The following is an 8,445-nucleotide window of genomic DNA, read 5'->3' on the forward strand; positions in this document are numbered from 1 at the left end:
GAGCAACTTGCTCTCCAATTACATCTTCATCCTCTTCAGAGGAAGAATAGTTTTCAGAGCTCATGAATGGCAGAAAGAGGTTTAATGGGATTTCTATGGTCTCTATATGACCTTCAGATTCCTTTAAGTCCTCAATAAGGAACTCCTTCTTGCTTGAGAGACGTCCCCTGAGGTCTTCCTCATTGGGATTCACGTCCTCTCCTTCTTCTCTAGGTTCGGCCATGTTGATTATGTCAATGGCCTTGCACTCTCTTTTTGGATTCTCTTCAGTATTGCTTGGGAGAGTACTAGGAGGGGTTTCAGTGACTTTCTTACTCAGCTGGCCCACTTGTGCCTCTAAATTTCTGATGGAGGACCTTGTTTCACTCATGAAGCTTAAAGTGGCCTTAGACAGATCAGAGACTATATTTGCTAAGTTAGAGGTACTTTGCTCAGAATTCTTTGTCTGTTGCTGAGAAGATGATGGAAAAGGCTTGCTATTGCTAAATCTGTTTCTTCCACCATTATTAAAGCCTTGTTGAGGCCTTTGTTGATCCTTCCATGAGAAATTTGGATGATTTCTCCATGAGGGGTTATAGGTGTTTCCAAAGGCTTCCCCCATGTAATTTACCTCTGCCATTGTAGGGTTTTCAGGATCATAAGCGTCTTCTTCAGAAGATGCCTCTTTAGTGTTGTTGGATGCATTTTGCCATCCATTCATACTTTGAGAAATCATGTTGAGTTGCTGAGTCAACATTTTGTTCTAAGCCAATATGGCATTCAGAGCATCAATTTCAAGAACTCCCTTCCTCTGAGGCGTCCCATTATTCATGGAATTCCTCTCAGAAGTGTACATGAATTGGTTATTTGCAACCATTTCAATAAGTTCCTGAGCTTCTGTAGGCGTTTTCTAGGTGAATGGATCCACCTGTAGAATGATCCAGTGATATCTTAGAAAACTTAGACAGACCATAATATAATATATCTATCATGGTCCACTCTGAAAACATGTCAGAAGGACACTTTTTGGTCATATGCTTGTATCTTTCCCAAGCTTCATAGAGGGATTCACCATCTTTTTGCTTGAAGGTCTGAACATTTGCTCTAAGCTTGCTCAGCTTTTAAGGAGGAAAGAATTTAACCAAGAAGGTTGTGACCAGCTTATCCCAAGAGTCCAGGCTATCCTTAGGTTGTGAGTCCAACCATGTTCTAGCTCTGTCTCTTACAGCAAAAGGGAAAAGCATGATCCTGTAGACTTCAGGATCTACTCCATTAGTCTTAACAGTCTCACAGATCTATAAGAACTCAGTTAAAAACTGGTAGGGATCTTCTGATGGAAGTCCATGAAACTTGCAGTTTTGTTGCATTAGAGCAACTAATTGAGGTTTCAACTCAAAATTGTTTGCTCCAATGGCAGGAATTGAGATGCTTCTTCCATCAAACTTGGAAGTAGGTGTAGTATAATCACCAAGCATCCTCATTGCATTATTATTGTTGGGTTCGGCTGCCATATCCTTTTCTTGTTCAAAAATTTCAGTAAGGTTGTCTCTGGATTGTTGTAATTTAGCTTTTCTTAGTTTCCTCTTCAAAGTCCTTTCAGGTTCAGGATCATCTTCAACAAGAATGCCTTTTTCCTTGTTCCTGCTCATATGATAAAGAAGAGAACAGAAAAGGAAGAGGAGACCTCTATGTCACAGTATAGAGATTTCTTTATGTTAGTAGAAGAAGAAAGGAATAGAAGAAGGAGAAGAGTTAAGAATCCAAATACAAAGGTGAAGATAGGTTCAGATTCGTGAGATGAAAAGAAGTATTAGCAAATAAATAAATAAATAGAAGAAGATGAGAGGGGGAGAATTTCGAAAATAAATTTTGAAAAACAGTTAGTGATTTTCAAAAATTACAAGGAAATAAAATTAAAATTAAAATTTAAAACAATTAATTAATTAAAAAAAGAATTTTAAAAAGGAAGGAGAAATTTTCGAAAATTAGAGAAGGAAAAGTAGTTAGGTAGTTTTGGAAAAGATATGAAACAAACAAAAAGTCAATTACTTAGTTGAAAAATATTTGAAAATCAATTTTAAAAAGATAAGAAGATAAGACGTTAGAAGGGATATTTTGAAATCAAATTTTTTAAAGAGATATGATTTAAAAGGATATGATAAAAAGATATGATTAAAAAGATATGGTTGAAAAAGATTTAATTTTTAAAATTAAAATTAATTACTTGACTAACAAGAAACTAAAAAATATGATTCTAGAATTTAAAGCTTGAACCTTTCTTAACAATAAAGTAACAAACTTCAAATTTTTTAATTAATCACATTACTTGTTAGTTAAGTTTCGAAAATTTGAAATAAAATAAGAAAAAAATTTTGAAAAATAGTTTTAAATTTTTGAAAATCATAAGATAAAAGTAAAAGAGATTTGATTTTTGAAAAAGATTTTGAAAAGATAAGATTTTTAAAATTGAAATTTTGACTTGACTTATAAGAACTAACTAATTTTAAAAATCAAATTTTCGAAATTTTGAGAGAAAAAAGGAAAAGATATTTTTTTATTTTTTTGAATTTTTAATGATGAGAGAGAAAAACACAAATATGACCCAAAACATGAAAATTTTGGAGCAAACACATAATGCATACAAGAACACTATGAATGTTAAGATGAACACCAAGAACACTTTGAAGATCAAGATGAACATCAAGACTTATTTTTGAAAAAATTTCAAGAAAAGAAAACATGCAAGAAACCAAACATAGAAATCTTTAATGCTTGGATTCTAACAAATGCAAGAAAAAAAGAAAACATGTAATTGACACCAAACTTAAAATTGACTCTAGACTCAAACAAGAAACACAAAATATTTTTTATTTTTATGATTTTAAAATTTTGTTTGGATTTTTGTATATTTTTTTTGAAAACAGAAGTAAAATTTTTTTTGAAAGATTTTTGAAAAATTTTTGAAAATAAAACAAAAAGAAAATTACCTAATCAAAGCAACAAGATGAACCGTCAGTTGTCCAAACTCGAACAATCTCCAACAACGGCGCCAAAAACTCGGTGCACGAAATTGTGATCTCTAATAATGGCATTCAACTTAGTATGCGCATTTATAACTCAGCACTTTCTTCACAACCTCGCACAACTAACCAGCAACTGTATTGGGTCATTCAAGTAATACCTTACGTGAGTAAGGGTCGATGGTCCTCGGAGATTGTTGGTATGAAGCAAGCTATGATCATCTTGAAATTCTCAGTTAAGCGGATAATATATGGTTATGGAGTTTTCGAATAATAATAATAAATAAACAGAAAATAAAGATAGAAATTCTTATGTAAATCATTGATGGGAATTTCAGATAGGCGTATGAAGATGTCGTGCTCCTTCTGAATCTCTGCTTTCCTACTACATTCATCCAATCCTTCTTACTCCTTTCCATGGCAAGCTGTATGTAGGGCATCACCGTTGTCAATGGCTACATCCCATCCTCTCAGTGAAAAAGGTCCAAATGCACTATCACAGCACGGTTAATCATCTGTCGGTTCTCAATCGTGCCGCAATAAAATCCATTGATTCTTTTGCGTTTCTCATCACGCCCAACAATCACAAGTTTGAAGCTCGTCACAGTAATTCAATCCCTGAATCCTACTCGGAATACCACAGACAAGGTTTAGACTTTCCGAACTCTCATGAATGCCGCCATCAATTCTAGCTTATACCACGAAGATTCTGATTAAGGAATCTAAGAGATATGCATTCGGTCTGAGGTAGAACGGAAATGGTTGTCAGTCACGCGTTCATAGGTAAGAATGATGATGAGTGTCACGGATCATCACATTTGTCATGGTGAACTGCAACGAATACCTTAAAACAGGAATAAACTGAATTGAATAGAAAATAGTAGTAATTACATTAAAACTCGAGGTACAGCAGAGCTCCACACCCTTAATCTATGGTGTGTAGAAACTCCACCGTTGGAGCTCCTCACTGATCCGGTCACAAGAGTAAACGTAAATCTTGTAAGAGAGTTTTATGCAAACGCGGTCAAGCATGATAGGGCAGATAAATCTTACATAAGCTTCGTAAGAGGGATGACGGTGGATTTTAGTCCCATGAACATCATGAGGGTGTTAAAGCTACGAACCATACCATTCGCAGAAGAGAGCTATCAATCCAGAATAGATAGCAATCCCAATTATGACCAGATTGTGGAAGATACTTGCATACCAGGAGCGGATTGGGTAAGAGATTCCCATAAGAAGCCCAAATTCATTAAAAGAGGGGATCTCACCCCTGAAGTAAAGGGGTGGTTCAAAATTGTAAGGAGATCCATCCTTCCCGCTAGAAACAACTCAGAGGTAAACCTTAAGAGAGCAACAATGGTACAATGTATACACAAAGGAGGAGAGAATGTTAGGCTACCCCAGCACCATTTTCCGTCTGTGCACAAAGGCTGGGGTGGTGTTTGAAGATGGAAACCCCGAGTGGATAAAAGTCGGCATCCCAATTACTCTTCGACGGATGTATGCCGTTACACCTCCCCTACCTCAACGAAGACTAAGAAAGAGGCCAGCCCATCAAGTGGAAGAAGGAAAAAACCCGGAGGAACAAGCCCCAACCACTTTAGACATGCATCAATTACAAGAAGCTATTGATGGCTTGTCTAGGCAATACATGGAGAATCAAGGGGCACAAAAGGAGCTTCAACTGCAAATGATAGATCGCCAAGAAGAATCACTTTCTAGATGGATGAATCAACAAGGGGAGTGGCAAAAGCAATTGATGGAGCAGCAACTGGAACAAGGGAGACAGTGGAGTGAATCCTTCCACAAGTTGAACCAAAAGCAACATCAACAACAAGAAGCCATCCAAAAGCTAATCAATATCCAAGCACATCAAGGTGCACACATTCATGAGATGCATCGAAAACAAAGAGAACATGCAAATCTTTTCAATGAATATAGAGCGTTCTCAGAAGGAGTCTATATGAGTGAGACTGGATATCATGCAAACACTCAAGCTAGGCTCGGATATACTTGGTCAGACAACTACCTATATTGCACCCTGGGATCATAATATATTAGGACATAAAGGATGAATTAGCACAAGTAGAACGAGAAAGAGGCAAAAAGAGTCATGAATCAATAAGGAAAGCACTGGAAGATTGGAAAAGGGCCAAAATGACACGGATGCAGGGAAGTGCAAGTGGACATAAAGAGGACAAACAAGAGAGAGAGCATGAGCATTCCAATAAGTAAAAGGTGGTGGAGTTCCTTCTTCGTTCTATCTTTTTCAAGTTTTAAATAAGAAAAATCATGTATGAAATAGAACATGCTTCCATAGTAGCTTAGGAACTTTCAATTCTGCCTTTAAAATTTCATTGTTTAGGTCTAAGTGTGTTGGTCTAAGTTCCTAGCTTTCATTTTCATCTTGCTTACATGTATGCTTGTCCTTTAAGTCAATAAAAGAAAATGTTATGAAAAACAAGAGTGGGGTTTACCTTGTGAAGTGAGTTCTCAAGTTTGTGGTATGGTAATTAATTAGCTAAGTTACTTCACCAACAAGGTATATAGGCAACTATATGCTCTAAATCACATGCTTGAAACACATTCTTTGAGACTAGCCAAACAACAAGATCCTAATAAGAAAAGAGAAAGAACAACAAGAGTTGAAAAGGAAAGAAAAATAATAAGAAATAAGGCTAGGCACCAAGGGTTTGAATCTTGAGGCATGTGTCTGTGGTGTTCCTTTGTAAGGGATATGCTTGGATGAATAAGCTCTCAGGGGTGCCTTATCACTTGGTAACTTGGGTTAACTAACCCGGGATTATCAGCTGAAAGTCCACTATCAAGAGCAACCTTTGCTACAGAGCACTTAGTAACCCAAAGAGGTGTTGGACACCAAGGTCTCAAGAAGAAAAATAACAAACTATGTGCCCGTAATGTGCATGTATGGGGGAAAGAGACTTGAGGGAGTAAGTCCTTAGGGGTGTCTTAACACCTAGCACCATGAACCAACTGGTTCAGGAGTGTTGGCTGAAAGCTTATCTAAAAGAGTCGCCCTCTAACAGAGCACTTAGCCTAAAAGGAATGCAATAAACCCTAGAAAAGAAGGGAGGATCAATAAATAAGAAGTCTCAAAGGATGCAATCAAGCGAGTATTCAAGAGCATGATAAGGACCTGAAAACCAGTGAAGGAATGAACATAAGTTGCTATGCATGAAACCCCATAGACCAAGAACTTGACTTCTATAATAATGAATTGCTTATCTTGTTCTATCATTCATCTTTCCTATGTTTCAGTATGTGCCTAGGGACAAGCAAGCTTTAAGTTTGGTGTTGTGATGCCAGGGCATCTTGGCCAATTTCACTAACCTTTTCTTTACTATTTTAGGGTAATTTCATGCATTTTCTTAATAAATAAGCAAGTTTTGGATAAAAATACACTTACACCTTGATTCAAGCAAACATTGTGAACTTTACATGGTTTCATGAGAATGATGCAGGAATTTAATGATAAAATGGATAATGCATGATCTCATGCCTTGGAACAGAGCTTTGATGCACTTTATTTGCTTGATTTCAGGACAAAGGAAGCAAGGAAGAGCCACGTTAGTAGCCACGTTAATCTAATTAACATGACCACTAACGTGGAAGGGGAATAAGCTTGTAGCATTAATGGAAAACGTGATCGCCAATAATGCCTTCGAAGCCATCATAGCCCACGTTAGTTGCCACGTTAATTACATTAACGTGGTAGCTAACGTAGAGGAGAAGGAGAGCTCCAATGTTAGTGTTAAAAGTGAATACCACTAATGTTCCAAAAAGGCACATTTAGTCACGTTAAGAGTCATGTTAATCCAATTAACGTGAACTTTAACGTGGGAGGAGAAAGCAATTGCCAACGTTAGTGACACTCACCTTTGTCACTAACGTTAGACTAAGCCAATAGTGCCCAAGTTAGTGGTCACGTTAAGACCACTAACGTGAAGAGTAACGTGAAGCTAAGCATGATAGGCCAACGTTAGTGACACTCACCTTTGTCACTAACGTTGGAGATGGCAATCACCACCGCGTTAGTGGTCACGTTAATGCAATTAACCTGAGGCACTAACGTGGAAAGGAGGGGCGTTTGGAGCGTTAGTGACAAAGGTAAGTGTCACTAACGCTCTCAAAGCTTAGGCATGCCCACGTTAAGGACCACGTTGGTTACACTAACGTGAATCACTAACGTGGGGAAAAGAGGCAAAGAGCAACGTTATTGGAAAAGGTGAAAGCCAATAATGTTTGTGAATAACCAAGAGGCAGTGTTATTGAAAAAGGTGAATGCCAATAACATTTGCGAAGGACCAAGAGGCAATGTTAGTGGTCACGTTAGTTCCACTAACATTGAAGTTAACGTGGATCATTTTGGTTTGGAACGTTAGTGAAAAAGGTTATCGTCACTAACGTTCTCGAACCCACATTTTTACTTAACGTTAACACCCCTAACGTCCTAACTAACGTCCACCCATGATTAACTCACACTTTTGCTGCAAGCAAAGCTGAGCCCACTGAAGATTGTAACTGATTAAACTCAAGATCAAAGGCCCATATCCAAGACTTGAAAAACTGACTAGAAGATCAAAAAGAGTAGTATATATAGAAGTAGTTTTGAACTAGAGAGGAGCTTGGCATTTTAGAGAACTACACTCTGTATATTTACTTTTCTGCATTTTCTAGTTTGTTTTAGAATGGACTCTTCTTTACCATTTTCCATTTCCGGAGCTATGAACATCTAAACCCCCTTTCATTGGGTTAGGGAGCTCTGTTGTAATTTGATGGATCAATTATAGTTTTCATTCTTCTTCCTCTTTCTTTTCTCTTGATTTACTAGAAAGCTTTTGATCTTAATTCAATTGATTAGTTGTCTTGGAAAAGAAACTCTCCATAATTGGATCTCCTCTGAGCCTTGGAAAAGGGATGAGGAGATAATGCTAGAAACGCTTTCTCATGTTGGACCGAATTGGGGTTTGGACAGATATAGTGACATATAATCCTCCCAACAATTTGATTTGGAAATATATGTGGTATAATCAGTGACCATACTTTATCTCTTCCCATGAGTAATTAAATCAAGGAATTGGGCAATTGTTCAAGCTTAGAGAGATTGGGTTGCCAAGGAATTGGGATCAAATCACCTAAGATTGCCAAGGAGATCAATGAATGCATTGATTGAGGAAGAGATGAGAATGAACTTGATTCGGAGAATGCAACATCTCCCAAGCCCAATTAATCCCCCATTTCTGATCTTACCCATTCTCTTTACTTTCTGCCATTTATCTTTATGCTCATTTCCCCAAATCCCCATTTAAGATTCTGCAATTTACTTTCCCGCCATTTAATTTTCTGTAATTCTCAACTTAATTTATGTTTAGCTCAACTAGCTGATACATGAAAACTTTTCTCTCAACAAATTTTCCTTCGG

At 37.2% G+C, this 8,445-nt stretch overlaps 1 non-coding gene across 1 annotated transcript; it reads left to right on the forward strand.

Annotated features, from left to right (window-relative positions):
• Positions 1-987: 987 nt before the first annotated feature.
• LOC127747313 (small nucleolar RNA R71) lies at positions 988-1,091 on the forward strand. The gene has a single exon (XR_008009113.1). It is a non-coding gene; the product is annotated as a small nucleolar RNA R71 (small nucleolar RNA).
• Positions 1,092-8,445: the final 7,354 nt, after the last annotated feature.

Source organism: Arachis duranensis, chromosome 4 (genome assembly GCF_000817695.3).
Source record: "Arachis duranensis cultivar V14167 chromosome 4, aradu.V14167.gnm2.J7QH, whole genome shotgun sequence".
Lineage (NCBI taxonomy): Eukaryota > Viridiplantae > Streptophyta > Magnoliopsida > Fabales > Fabaceae > Arachis > Arachis duranensis.